Source organism: Panicum virgatum, chromosome 9N (assembly GCF_016808335.1).
Source record: "Panicum virgatum strain AP13 chromosome 9N, P.virgatum_v5, whole genome shotgun sequence".
NCBI classification, from domain to species: Eukaryota; Viridiplantae; Streptophyta; class Magnoliopsida; order Poales; family Poaceae; genus Panicum; species Panicum virgatum.
The window spans coordinates 64,439,882-64,455,239 of NC_053153.1; positions in this window are offsets into that span (position 1 = coordinate 64,439,882).

Below are 15,358 nucleotides of genomic sequence, written 5' to 3' on the forward strand. Positions count from 1 at the left end.
GAGGCGCAGGCTGCCGAGCTGCAATGCCTTCAGACGGCGCTAGAGGAGAAGGCTCGGGAAACCGAGGCGCAGAGCGCCGAGCTGCGGTGCCTTCGAACAGCACTCGAGCAGCAGGAGACCGAGCTTCTCCACAAGGAGGTGGCCGTTGTCGTACTCACCGGGACCCTCTGGGAAGAGGGCGAGGCCCTCGAGGGGAAGGAGGTGACCATCCAGAACATGGAGATCATCCTTAAGGAGAAGGAAAACTCCTTGTCCTCGCTCGAAGAGGCTGCCCGAATCCAGAGGGAGGAGGCGCAGAAGAGTATCATGGGTAAGTACCTTCGAGTTTTTGTTGGTTTGTTTCTTTTCGCAGCTTACGTTGATTTCCTTTGCTCAGAGCTGAGGCAGAAGGCGGTGGATGAGTCCGCGGCGAAGGAAGCAGTCCACACCGCACTCACAGCGGCGCAGGCGGAGTTCGCTGAGCTGGAGCAGACCGCCGTGAGCGTGTGCCAAGAGCTCGAGGGGGAGGGTACTGCCTCGGGCAGTTCGGTGATCAGCCGCCTGCGAGCGCTAGGCGGTCGAATTGCCGAACACACCAAGAGCACCTTCCGCCTCGGTGTTCTGCGGGCCCTCGCAGTGGCCTCGACGCACTACCTCATGGATCTCTAGAGGGTGTCGCCGGGGCCCTCGCTGATGCGGACGCCGCGTCGGCCATTATGGATGAAGCCGACGCAGCCGCGGAGGAATTCGCAACAGTCCTTGCCGAAAAGCTCGAAGCAGACATCCCTCCCATAGCCGAGTTCGACACTGCTGAAGGCCCACAAGGGGGGATGGTAGCCTGTAGGAAGTCTGGGCCTCGAAGCCCATGTAGTAGATTAGTGTTCATTGTAATCACACTTTATAATCGTGCCTATGGATATAAGAAATTCATTTTCGTTGAAATCAATGGTGTGGCCCATCGAGGCCTTGTGCGTTCGAGCCTTCGTTTTCTTTACTTTATTTCCGTGTTCTCATACGCGACTTAGATAAATGTCTGCGAGGAGTTTCACGTTCACAAATGGCTTAGGCGTGGGGTGGTGAGGGGGGTGCCGTATCCCGGAGGCGTAGGCGGCCCCACGACTCGGCCAGCCCCATACCGTAGTCGCTCGTGCCTCGCGTCCGTTTTTCCAAGGGTACGAGAAACTTAGAGGTGAGACGGAAATATTTTGAAAAAATGTCGGCAATTTTTGGGGACGTTCGGGGGTTCCCCCCGTAGTAGCCCCCGAGGGAGGCTTGGCTTTGCCGAGGGTAAAGCCAAGCATACCTCAGTGTTCGTGCGCGTCCGAACCCTCGAGGGTCCGGAAGGTTCCCAAAAAATAAACAAGTAAAGCGTACTTCTTAATTATTTCAGGAAATCGAAGATGCGAGTACAAACGATGTACAAATAGCTTAGAACTCTAAGGATAGAAGCGACGTAGTTGTTGTATGTTCCAAGCGTTGGTGAAGACTTCGCCTTCTTCGTTGGCCAGCTTGTACGTGCCGGGTTTGAGCACCTCAGCGATGATGTACGGGCCTTCCCATGGTGGTGAGAGCTTGTGACGGCCCCTGTTGTCTTGTCGAAGCCTCAGCACTAAGTCCCCCTTGTTGAGGTCTCGGCGCCGGACTCTCTGCGCTTGATATCTTCGTAAAGACTGCTGGTAGTGCGCAGAGTGAAGGAGTGCCACGTCTCGAGCCTCGTCCACTTGATCCAGCGAGTCTTCGCGAGCTCGCTGGTTTTGCTGCTCTTGGTAGGCCTTGAGTCTCGGTGACCCGTACTCCAGGTCCGTAGGAGCATGGCCTCAGCGCCGTAGATGAGGAAAAATGGGGTGACGCCCGTGGCTCTGCTTGGGGTCGTCCTCAGGCTCCAGATGACCAAGGGTAGCTCCGTGAGCCATCTTCGGCCAAATTTGTTCAACTTGTTGAAGATTCTTGGCTTCAGTCCTTGGAGGATCATGCCATTAGCACGCTCCACTTGCCCGTTCGTCTGCGGATGCGCCACAGCCGACCAGTCCACACGTATGTGGTAGCTATTGCAGAATGCCAAGAACTTCTTGCCTGTGAACTGGGTGCCGTTGTCAGTAATGATCCAGTTCGGGACCCCGAACCTGAAGACGATGTCGGTGGAGAACAGAACAGCTTGTTCGGATTTGATCTTGCCGATGGGTCGAGCCTCAATCCACTTGGAGAATTTGTCGACTGCCACCAGCAAGTGGGTGAAGCCCCGGGCGCCTTCTGCAGCAGACCGACGAGGTCCAGTCCCCACACGGCAAAGGGCCATGTGATGGGGATGGTCTGAACATGCGCGGGGAGGTGCGTTTTTCGAGCGTTAAACTGGCAACCCTCACAGGTCCGCACGACATCAGTGGCGTCGGCGACCGCGGTGGGCCCGTAGAAACCTTGCCGAAACGCGTTACCCACGAGGTTGTGTGGCGCGGCGTGATGGCCACAGATGCCAGCGTGGATGTCGCGTATCGGCTCCTTGCCCTCGGGGATGGAAATGCATCGCTGCAAGATGCCCGAGGGACTGCGCTTGTATAACACGCGGTCGATTAAGACGAAGGACTTGGACCACCTAGCAAGGCACCGTGCCTGAACACGGTTCGAGGGTAGGACCCCTCGAATCATCCAGTCAACATACTGGACGTGCCAGTCTTGCGAAGTGGGGGCTTCGTCGACTTCCATCACTTCGGCCTCGTCCGCAGAGGTGGTCACGAAGTCAACGTCCATGGGCTCGGCCTCGTCCGCGGGGGGGTCCCCGCCGGAGGGCCCGGCGGTCGAGGGCCCTGGCTCCGCCGGATCCTTGAATTCGACGAAGGGCTTGGTGACGTCGCGGGTGAAGATGTTCGGAGGGACGGTGGTTCGCCCCGACGCGATCTTGGCTAGTTCATCCGCATCCTCGTTGCACTTGCGCGGGACGTGATTGAGTTCTAGTCCGTCAAACTTGCCCTCGAGGCGGTGTACTGCATTGCAGTATGCCTCCATCTTTGGGTCGTGATAGCTAGACTCCTTCATCACTTGGTCGATGACGAGTCGAGAGTCACCGCGCACGTTGAGGCGCTTGACGCCAAGTTCGATGGCAATTCGGAGGCCACTGAGGAGGGCCTCGTACTCCTCCATGTTGTTAGACGCTGGGAAATGCAGGCGCACAACGTAACGCATGTGTTCTCCGAGGGGTGAGATGAAAAGAAGTCCAGCTCCGGTGCCGGTTTTCATCACTGACCCATCGAAGTACATGGTGCAGCATTCGGCTTGGATTTGTGGTGGGGGAAGCTGAGTGTCCGTCCACTCAGCAACGAAGTCGGCCAGGATCTGGGACTTGATCGCCTTGCGAGGGGCATACGTGAGAGTTTCTCCCATCAGCTCCACAGACCATTTGGCGATTCTACCCTCGGCTTCTCTGTTGCGGACTATCTCTCCCAAAGGGAAAGACGAGACCACGGTGACAGGATGGGCCTCAAAGTAGTGGCGCAGCTTGCGCCGAGCCAAAACTACTGTGTATAGCAGCTTCTGAATTTGTGGATAGCGTGTCTTGGTTTCAGACAGCACTTCGCTGATGTAATACACCGGCCGTTGGACGGGCAGAGCATGGCCCTCCTCTTGTCTTTCGACAACGATCACCGCGCTGACCACTTGGGTCGTCGCAGCTATGTACAGATAGAGGGGCTCGCTGTCCGTGGGTGGTGTGAGCATGGGGGCATGAGTGAGCACTGCCTTTAGCCTGTCGAGGGCTTCTTGAGCCTCGGGGGTCCACGTGAAGCGTTCGGATTTCCTCAGGAGTCGATACAGGGGTAAGCCTTTCTCGCCGAGATGCGAGATGAATCGGCTAAGGGATGCTAGGCATCCCATGACCCTCTGTACCCCCTTTAGGTCTCAGATCGGTCCCATCCGAGTGATGGCCAAGACTTTGTCAGGGTTGGGTTCAATGCCCCGCTGGGAGACAATGAAGCCCAAGAGGCCTCGAGGGACTCCAAACACGCACTTCTCGGTGTTGAGTTTTACCCCTTTGGCTCGTAGGCAATCGAATGCGATCCTGAGATCGGCAACCAGATCGTCCACCTTCCTGGATTTGACAACGATATCGTCGACATACGCTTCTACGTTCCGCCCAAGATGGTCCCCAAAAACGTGGAGCATACACCGCTGATACGTAGCTCCAGCGTTTCTGAGGCCAAAGGGCATCGTGACGTAGCAGTACATGCCGAAAGGAGTGATAAAAGAAGTCGTGAGCTGGTCGGACTCTTTCATCTTGATTTGATGGTAACCGGAATAAGCATCAAGAAAGGATAAAAGTTCACATCGCGCAGTTGAATCTACAATTTGTTCAATTCGTGGCAAAGGAAAGGGAACCTTCGGACATGCTTTATTTAAACTAGTGTAGTCTACACACATCCTCCAATTTCCATTCTTTTTCTTCACTAATACAGGATTAGCTAGCCACTCGGGATGGAATACCTCCTTGATGAATCCGGCCGCCAGAAGTTTCTGCAGCTCCTCGCCGATCGCCCGGCGCTTGAGCTCGTCAAAGCGTCGCATGCGCTGTTTCACCGGCTTGGAGTCGGGTCGGATATCAAGGGAGTGCTCGGCGACCTCCCTCGGTATGCCAGGCATGTCCGAGGGGCTCCACACAAAGATGTCTGCGTTAGCGTGGAGAAAGTCGACGAGCACCACTTCCTATTTGCTATCGAGGGTGGCGCTGATCTGCAACGCCTTGTCATCGGGGTGTCTCGGGTCAAGGGGCACCTTCTTGATACCCTCGGCTGGTTCAAAGCTGCCCGCGTGTCGGTGCGTGGAGTCCAGGGCCTCGCTTGCTATCTTGTCGAGGGTGGCTGCAAGGGCTTCGTCCTCCGCTTGAGCCTCGGCGTGCTCAACGCACTCGACGTCGCATTCGTAGGCATGCTCGAATGAGGAGCCGACGGTGATGATTCCCTTCGGACCCGGCATCTTCAGCTTGAGGTAGGTGTAGTTGGGGATGGCCATGAACTTGGCGTAGCAGGGACGTCCAAGGATGGCGTGGTAGGTTCCCCGAAACCCCACCACCTCAAAGGTGAGTACTTTCTTGCGGAAGTTGGCTGCCGTGCCGAAGCAGACAGGCAGATCGATCTGACTGAGGGGTTGGATTCGCTTCCCCGACGCAACGCCATGAAATGGTGACTTGCTGGGGCGGAGCTTGTCCAGTCCGATCCCCATGAGCTCCAGGGTGTGAGCGTACATGATGTTGAGGCTGCTGCCTCCGTCCATTAGCACCTTGGAGAAGCGGGTGTTGCCGATGATGGGGTCGACAACAAGCGGGTAGCGTCCCGGATGCGGGACGTAGTCGGGGTGGTCCTCGCGGCTGAAGGAAATAGTGTCCTCCGACCAGTCGAGGTAGGATGGCGTGGCCTTGGTGACGGAGAAGACTTCCCGGTGCTCACGCTTGCGCTGCCGAGAGGTCATGTTCGTCGTTGGTCCTCCAAAGATGAAGAAGGCGTTCTCCACCGGGGGGAACTCATCATCTTCACCCTTGTCGCCAGCATCCTTCTTCCTGTCTTCGTCGCGATGCGCGACACGGTTGTAGTACTTCTTGAGCATTTCGCACTGCTCGAGGGTGTGGTTAACCGAGCCCTTGTGGTAAGGGCATGATATCTTCAGCATGTCGTCGAACAGGCCGCCTCCGCCTCGAGGGGGGCCTCGAGGTCCTTTACAGTCCGGGGCAGCAGCGAGGGCCTCCTCGGAGTCCTCTGCTAGCCCTGGTCCGCGATGGTTTGGTGGGGCCGGCTTCTTTTCCTTCCTCTCCCGCTTCTGCCTCTTGGCGGGGGCGTTGGGTTTGGAGTTGCTGCCCTCTGCGGGCGCATCTTCCTTGCGCTTGTTCGGCTTATCGTCGAAAATGGCACCAACAGCCTCCTCGCCGGCGGCGTAGTTGGTGGCAGCGTCGAATAGCTCGTTGGTGTTGGCGGGTCGGCTTCTCGCAAGCTCATGCACCAGGTTCCGGCATGTCATCCCCTCGAGGAAGGCGTTGATGACCTCGACATGGGTGACGCTGGGGAGCTCGGTGCATTGCTTGGAGAAGCGCCGCACGTAGTCACGCAGGGACTCATTGGGCTTCTGCCAACACCCTTTGAGGTCCCAGGAGTTCCCAAGGTGCACGTACGTGCCCTGGAAGGTGCCCACGAAGATCTTAACTAGGTCGGCCCAGTTGTGGATCTGATCCGCGGGCAAGTGCTCGAGCCACGTTCGTGTGGCGTCGGCAAGATGAAGGGGGAGGTTCGAGATGATGACCGCATCTTCCGTCGCACCACCCAGCTGGCACGCTAGGCGATAGTCGTTGAGCCAGACTGCAGGATCGGTCTCGCCCGAGTACTTGACGAGGGTGGTGGGTTGTCGAAAGCGCGGGGGAAAAGAAGCAGTTTGAATCTCCTGGCTAAACACCCGGGTGCCCGGAGGCTCCAGTGACTCGCCCCTGTCGTGCTCGGGGTCGAAACGTCCACCCCGCCGGGGGTGTACTTCCTGCCATCGATGACGTAGCGGGCGTTGCCGTCGTCAGCGTGCCCGCGCGTGTCGTGAAGTCGCTCCCTCGCGGGAATCCTTCCGATGTGGTCATGCAGCAAGGGTGCCTTCGCATCGTGCGCTACGGCTGCCTTGCCCTTCCCTGCTGGTGGAGTGTGCACAGAAGCCTCGTGGTCCTGGTGCGCAGTCCCACCAGCAGGCTTCGGTACGATCGAGCGCATGCAGGACGCAGAGCTCTCGGCCTGCTGAACAGCAGCTTGCTCGATGAGCACCAGTGCCTCGCGGCGCAGGTTGCGGCCCGAAGGCGTCAATGGCTCGGGCATGGCTTGGAGTAGGTAGGCCGCAGCGACAAGTTTTTCGCCAGCCGTCTTTAGTTCCGGAGGTTTGTCGATGTTGTCGTCTGCCAAGATGCTCTCCCGGGCAACGCGCGCAGCCGCCTGGGCGTGTGCACCACGCGCGGTGCGCTGCTACTCGAGTGCGGTGCGCAACTCCTGTGTCTGCCGACGCTGCTCATCGAGCTTAGCTTGAAGCTCTTTGAGCTGTGCCAGCTGTGCTTGCCGCGCCGCCGAGCTTGACGAAGAAGAAGGGGTCGCGGCAGGCAGCACCTCTCGGTACGCCTGTGCGACTGCCCCGCCGTCCCCATCGTCGCCCGGGGCATTGTCGTTTTGCTCGTCCGCGAGCTCAGTCATGAAACACTCCCGAGTGGGATCGTAATCCCCCTCGCTGGAGTCCTCAGAGCAGGTGAGGCAGTAAGCCGTCGCGAGCTGGAACGAGCGTAAAGTATCGGGATCACGGACCCTGGAGTAGTCTTCAGCCTCCGCGGCCGTGAAGTTGTTCATGAAGAAGTTGATGTCGTCGGCGATCGAACTCGCCGTCTTGGGGTAGGATTCGTCAGGAGACGACGCGATGAGGTTGCGGATCGACAGGAGATGATGACCCGGCAGATCCTCATACTCGATGAAGTTAGTGCTGATTGAAGAGGCGTAGGTGGCTGCGTTGCGCATCCCAAAGGAAAAGGGTGACGGCGAGGTCGAGCCCCCCCTGGGAGGTACTAGCGCTGCAGCAGATGATGGTGCCGGCGCAGACGACGCCAAGGTGCGTGATGACGAAGCGGTGGCCCCATTGGCCGCGATGCTGAGTTGCGACATGCCAGCCTCAACCCACGTGGGGGAGCTACGGCATGCCGCACGGCGCCGCTCCGCGCGTGCTTGTCGCGAGTGCTGACCCGAGCGCCTGTTGCGACGGGCAGGTGAAGTCGGAGTGACGGGGTTGCGTCTGGGCGAGAGGAGCTGCATGAGATAGCCGTTGCCGGTTGCTCTGAACTCGAGACTCCCGAACTAGATCACGTGTCCCGCTGGGAGCGGATCCGAAACTCCCATAGGAAATGGGTTGGATCTGCCCACCATCCCTGGAGATCAAATAGGAACAAGAGAGAAAATGTCACGCAGCGCGTCCCCTACCTGGCGCGCCAACTGTCGGTGTCACGACCCGGAGGATCGGACCCAACTAGTAATGTTACCGTGTGTTTTCTTGTCCCAGATGATGATGTGAGAGGCAACACAGTAACGCACGGGTTTATCCTAGTTCCGGCCACGGGGCCGTACATCCAGCAAGGGGGTGTGCGAGGGCACTGTATTATCTTGCACCCGAGGTGCTTGTAGTAGGGGGTACAAGCGAGGCGAGGGAGGGAGGGAAGCTCCCAAGTCTCTGCTAGAAGAGAAGTTAAGCGTGGCGAGTATCGATGTAAGGCTAGAAGCAAGTGTGCGCTTTGTGGGCAGTGTAATGCCTAGAGAGCTGACTGACCGTCCGAATGAACCCATTTTAAGGGACGCCCGCCTCCTCCTTTTATAGTCGCAAGGAGGGGCGGTGTACATGGGTAGAGGAACGTGGAAGTCGTTGTTTTCCCCTGAGTCGCGGGGGTGCAGTGGTCGAACACTGTAGGAAGTACACTGTGGGCATGGCGTTGGGCGTGGCAGTCGTCCTGGATATCGTCCTTGGTCTTGCGGAGATCACGCCGGCGTCCTGCCAGCCCCAGCAAGCGGCATGGTCTTTGCTGTTGGGCGTACGGTCTTCCAAACATGGCGTGGTGGCGCTCCGTAGGCCCCGCAAGTCAGAGCCTTGCAGGCACCAGCGGTAGCGGGGCACGCGGCGATCCCGAACCCCCTGGTGGGAGTGCTGATGTGCACACTAGGAGGTCCGGAAAACACGGGGAGGTCCCGGACCCCTCGAGGAGGGGGGTCCGGGACTCCGGCTGTGAGTTCGGGACGTCCTCCTTCGGGGGGTACGTGGTGACACCGGACCCCCTCCCAAGCGGGAGGTGGGCTCGGGGCCATACGTGTGATGAGGTAGAGTCCGGACGGCCGGAGTTGGCAGAATAGTGCCGGGAGCAGTGTCGGGCACGGTTCGTACCATGTCGCAGGTTCCCACAGTATCGCCACAGCGTCTGGGATGGCAAAGCAGTGGCCGGAGTTGGCGGACGGGACTCCGGTCTTATCCACTGTGGGGGATGGCGGCCTGACGCCGTCTGACCCAGACACCGTGGAGGAGTGGTTGGAATTTATGTTCCCGTACGACGGACTGATGAGCGGCAGGGCCGCTTGTCCTTTATGACGAGGGGTGGCCTCGAGCGAAGCGGAGATGAGGTGCTTGCTCGAGGGTAGGTTCGCTACCCTCGAGCGAGGCGGAGATGGTTTGCCCGCTCGAGGGTAGGTTCGCTACCCTTGAGCGAGGCGGAGACGCGGGGCGTAGTCGAGGGCCTCAATGGGAGCCCTCGAGCGAGGCGAAGATCGCCCCGCGGGTCCGAGGGGGATGTGAATGGGCCGCATGCTGGGCTTCTTTGAGTCCTTTCCTTTCTTCCAGATTGGAAGGAGGTCGTGGGCCTTCATGGGCCCAGTTGCCTTAACATGTGATTACGTCTTTTAGGGTGATCTTAGTACCCCAATCAGGGTGTCCCTAATTGTGGTACCTGACAAAAGATAATTGTGAATAGCATAGATCAAGTCATAATCACGGTATACCACTAGAATGTTTCATATAGGCAAAGTAGTGTATCCAAAGGCTAGTTAGAAGAATACTACCAAGTTACTCTAAATCATAGGTCAATGAAATACTACGATTAGTGCAATACATCTAACAATCATGGTAAAAGAGCTATCATACCTACGCATGGTGAACATTACTTAAGAAGATCAAGAACGAAACCTGACAACATCCTAAGCAATATGGTTCAACTAGTCCTACATTCGGGGAGTGGACTACAAAGGACTCAATGGAGCTGTCACCACCATGATCTACCACATGACCCAGAATATAGGGTGCAATCGCAGGAAAACAAGGTATAAGCACCACGCTTACACTATGTCTACCACTCACCCAAGGTACCATCAGATGAGCGCTATACGACTCCATGCATAAATATAAGAACAATTCTACTATGCTAGATATATAATTATAATAAACACCAAACCATATAATCTCGAATATAATCATTAAATAGATCAAAGTCATAATAACAATTGTAGAACTTACAAGAAGTTTACAAGAGCGAAGCCTCGATCAGCTTCTAGACAATCAGGAGTCAAGTAGACGCCTTGCCTCCTTCTAGATCTAGACTAGTTGGCTACTTTCACTATATGGTGTTTCTAGGGCTTGGGATCTCTAACTTGACGACTTAGTTGCAGGTATGAATTGCTAATGAATTAGGGTTTCACCCTGGGGTCTGGGGGCCTTGAGTTATAGTCCGGAGCGATGAACCGCAGCCCTTGGATCAAACCGACATTGATAAACGGATTAGATTTGCTCTAGAGGTCGGTTGTGAACCGCCATAGCAACGGGAGGCTAATTGGTGGACCCCACAGGCCGGGCGGCCTCCTCACAGGGCCGGCGGCCTGCATGTGGGCCCTCTTTGGCTCTGCTTCGTCGTGGTGTCTTCTGGTGCCTTCTAGAGTGTTCTTTCTTTGGTTCCAAGTTGGATTGCGTTCGGGACATGTCTTGACTTATATTGGCTTTGTAACTCTCGCTGTTTTCTGAATAGTCCCTGCAAATATAGAATTCACCAAAACTCGTGGAATTTTGTTAGTCAAGCCATATTCTATGTTGGAATTACTCTTTAGGTCCTTTTCTCATGTTTAGTTGACTTAAGAATATGTACGATAAGATGTGTCAACAATTTCTGCATAATGATTTTTAGTCTCCCGTGATCATAAGTGATAAACTCACTCAGGAAGAGACTCATAGGCTGATAACTGTCCTAGAACATCATCGGTCAGCCTTTGGCTACTCACTCCAAGATCTTAAGGGCATTAGTCCTGCCCTCTTGTAGCGAAAATGGCCTCTCATGCCATATTTCAATATAATGTTTTGGCAATTGATGACACACACAACACTTGGACTAATGTGATTGTTAAGATGACTATTCTCAGGCTTTTAGGTTCAAGTGATGACAAAGAGAAGAGAGGCGTAGCAAGGCCCGAAGGGCCGCCCCTACGGGGGTTCCGCTACCCGGTTAGCGCCCTGAAAGCTCTTCGGTTCAGGAGCACCGGAAGAACCAACGCCAAGGGCATCGGTGCATCCGATGCTTGTCGGAAGAACCGACGCCATGCTGTTTGGTGCAGGAGGGAATCGAAGCCAAGTCAGCCTACAGGCACCGGTTGAACCGACGGTCCAAGAAAGGGCATCGGTGCATTGGCCGTCCTTTGTACCAGAGACGATGTCAAGTGCCCAGAAGAAGTTTCTTCAGCACCGGTTCAACCGACGGTGCATCGGTGCATACCACCGGTGTAATGACGTCAGCGTCCAGGAGAAGATTCCTTCAGCACCGGTTGAACCGGTGAAGCATCGGTGCAAAGCATCGGTTCAACCGGCGGCCACTGTGTCAGCTGTTAGAAGTTCAACGGCTACTTCGTGTTATGAGTGACCGGATGAACCGACGCTAAACTGCCAAGAGGCATCGGTTCTTCCGGTGGTACGCAGTTTTTCAGCTGACCGTTGGAGCAACGGCTACAAGACTTGGTGCCCTATATATACGCCTCACCCCGTCCACTTGAAGTGTGCTGGAGTTGCTGAACATTCTACTACACTTGAAGAACATCTCCAACCACCTTAGAGCTTCATTGTACATCATATAGGCTTAAGCACACTTGTGAGAGTGCTTAGTGCTTGTTTAGGCTTAGTTCTTGAGAGAACTAGCTTGAGAGAAAGCCTTGCTGCGGCAAGCACCTTGTGTACTCGTCGTGTGACCCTCCGACTTGGTGTGGAGTGGCAACGACACTTTGTGCGGGGAAGGAGGCCCCTACTTGGTGTTAAAGCTCCAAGATAGTGAAGACGGTGCCGTGGTGACGCTTCGAGATAGACGGTGGCGGTGACCTCGTCTTTGTGACTTGGCGTCACTTAGCCTTTGCTTGTCGGGAGCCTTGGAGGCGTGGCAAGACGGTGATCAAGCGAAGAGACTCGGTATCACACTTGTTCTTTGTGAGCAAGTGGCCGTGGACGTAGGGAGGGACTTTGGTGTCCTAACCGAACCACGTTAAATCGTGTGTCTTGGTGTCTTCACGGGAGTTTGCATATCCTCTCCCTTACCGCTTTACTTACCGCATTACGTTTCCGCATTTACTCTTTCTTGCTTACCTTTACTTTTCTAGTTAGTTTGATTAGGATTGGCTATAGGTGGCAAGTCTTTTGGGGTAAGTAGAGGGTAGCATAGATAAACCTTAGTCATAACTAGCATGTGTAGGACGTGTTAGGTTTATCTTATGCAATTAGATTGAGCCCAAGGATAGAAAAGCGATTAGCGACCCTATTCACCCCCTCCCCCTCTAGGGTCGGACACCCCGGTGATCCTTACACCTCTGCACCCATCGCATTCCCACAGATCCTGATATTCCATCCTCCAACGTAGACTCAATAATGCGATGGGAGAGGTAGTTAAGAAAGAAGTCTTAAGTTATTGGACGCCGGGATTATTTATCAAGTGCCACATAGTGAGTGGGTTAGTCCTATTCAAGTTGTGCCTAAAAAGGGAGGCATGACTGTTGTTAAAAATGAGAGGAATGGATTAATTCCTCAAAGAACCATCACTGGTTGGCGTATGTGCATAGATTATAGAAAACTTAATAAAGCCACAAGGAAAGATCACTTTCCACTGCCCTTCATTGATGAAATGTTAGAGCAGTTGGCAAATCAGTCTTTCTTTTGCTTTCTTGATGGATATTCTAGGTATCACCAAATCCCAATCCATCCCAGTGACCAAAGCAAAACCACTTTTACATGTCCATATAGAACCTATGCTTATCGTAGAATGTCTTTTGGATTATGTAATGCTCCAGCTTCTTTTCAAAGATGCATGATGTTTATATTTTCTGATATGATTGAAGAGATTATGGAAGTTTTCAGGGATGATTTTTCTGTATATGGAAAGACTTTTGATGATTGTCTAGAAAACTTAGATAAGGTTTGCAAAGATGCGAAGAAAAGCACTGAGTCCTTAATTGGGAAAAATGTCATTTCATGGTTAGAGAAGGAATAGTGCTAGGCCATCTAGCTTTTAAAAGAGGGATCAAGGTAGACAAAGCTAAGATAGAAGTAATTGAACAGTTGCCTCCTCTTGTGAATGCTAAAGGGATAAGAAGTTTTCTTGGCCATGCTGGTTTTTATAGAAGGTTCATAAAATATTTTTCTCATATTGCTAGACCTCCTACTAACTTGCTAGCTAAGGATGTTCCCTTTGAATTCGATGATCCTTGTCTTAGATCTTTTGAAACTTTAAAGAAAGCTCTCATTTCTGCTCCCATTATTCAACCCCCTGATTGGTCTTTAACTTTTGAGATTATGTGCGATGCAAGTGATTATGTTGTGGGGGCTGTTTCGGGGCAAACAAAAGATAAGAAGCATCATGCTATTGCTTATGCTAGTAAAACTTTGACGGGACCTCAACTTAATTATGCCACAACTGAGAAAGAGTTGCTAGCTGTTGTTTATGCAATTGACAAGTTTAGATCTTACTTAGTAGGAGCTAAAGTGATTGTTTACACTGATCATGCTGCTTTGAAATATTTGCTCACTAAGAAAGATGCTAAACCTTGATTGATAAGATGGATTTTGCTGCTCCAAGAGTTTGATTTAGAAATTAAAGATAAAAAGGGAGTAGAAAATTTTGTTGCCGGTCATTTGTATAGAATGCATTTTGAGAAACCCACAGGAACCACCCATCAATGACGCAATGAGGGACAACATGCTCTATCGGATCACCCGATCTGACCCCTGGTACGCAGATATTGTTAATTTTATGGTTGCAGGATATGTACCACCAGGGGTCGACAAAAATAAACTTATCTACGAGAGTCATCATCGCATGTGGGATGAGCCATACCTCTTCAGAGTTTGCTCAGACGGGCTACTCTGGAGGTGTGTACCAGTAGAAGAAGGAATGAAGATCATCGAAAAATGCCACTCATCACCATATGGAGGGCATTATGGAGCCTTCCATACTCATGCAAAGATCTGGCAAAACGGATTTTTCTGGCCAACCATGTATCAAGACACAAAAGACTTCGTCCGACGGTGTGGAGCATGTGAGAGACATGGCAACATCAATACAAGAGATGCCATGCCACTGACCACCAACCTACAAGTCGATCTCTTTGACGTCTGGGGAATTGATTTCATGGGACCATTCCCAAAATCCGGAAACTATGAATACATTCTGGTGGCAGTAGACTATGTTTCTAAGTGGGTTGAGGCCATGCCATGCAGAGCTGCTGATCATAAGAGTTCCATGAAGATGTTTGAAGAAATAATATTTCCAAGATTCGGTGTGCCAAGGGTAGTGATAAGTGATGGATGGTCTCACTTCATCGACAGACGTTTCGAGAAATATCTCGCGAACCATGGGATCCAACACAACGTCGCTACTCCCTATCACCCACAAACAAGTGGTCAAACAGAGACGTCCAACAAGCAGATCAAGAACATCCTTCAGAAGATAGTGGACCAGATGGGAACATAATGGAAAGATAGGCTACCCAAAGCACTCTGGGCTTACAGGACAGCCTACAAGACACCAATCGGGATGTCATCCTATCAGCTGGTGTACGGGAAGACATGTCACTTACCTGTTGAGCTTGAATTCAAGGCTCACTGGGCTATCAAGAGATGGAACATGGACTTTGAAGCTGCCAGAAACAAAAGGAAGATGCAACTATCCGAGCATGACGAATGGAGAGAGAAAGCGTACCACGACGCTAAGATCTACAAAGAAAGAACCAAAAGATGGCACAACAAGAGGATTAAGAAGGACTTCACTCCTGGCGATCAGGTATTACTTTTTAATTCTAGGGTACGACTTTTTGGGCATGGAAAACTACAAAGCAAATGGGATGGACCATACAAGGTGGTGAGCACGTCATCGCACGGAGCCGTCACCCTACAAGACGACGAAGGTAAGTTATTCAAGGTAAATGGTCAACGTCTCAAAATCTTTCTAGAGCCCAATAAAGAGTCCGAGGAATTAGACGTAATAGAGTTTATCCATTTACCTACATTTTTATAATTCTTCGATTCGGAGTCCGAAAATATGTTTTTTGGGGGTTAGAGTAGAGTTGGAAGACCACACGACAAAGCAGATCACAAGGGGACACCGGGGGAGGCCGCGCAGACCTGTCCTGCCCCCTCACGCCACCAGTTTTTGCTTCGTCGGATATTCTGTTGCCTAGATTCTAAAAGTTCTCCGTTACGAGTCGTTTGTTCAATTATCGTAGCGATCCCAAAGACTAGATTTTGAACCCTCCTGCAAGCCGATGACCCATAGGTAGATGTCCTCTCTTTTCTCATCTCATCTTCCCAAACCAGCAGCCATGGCCGACAAGCAAATCATCCCCCTACA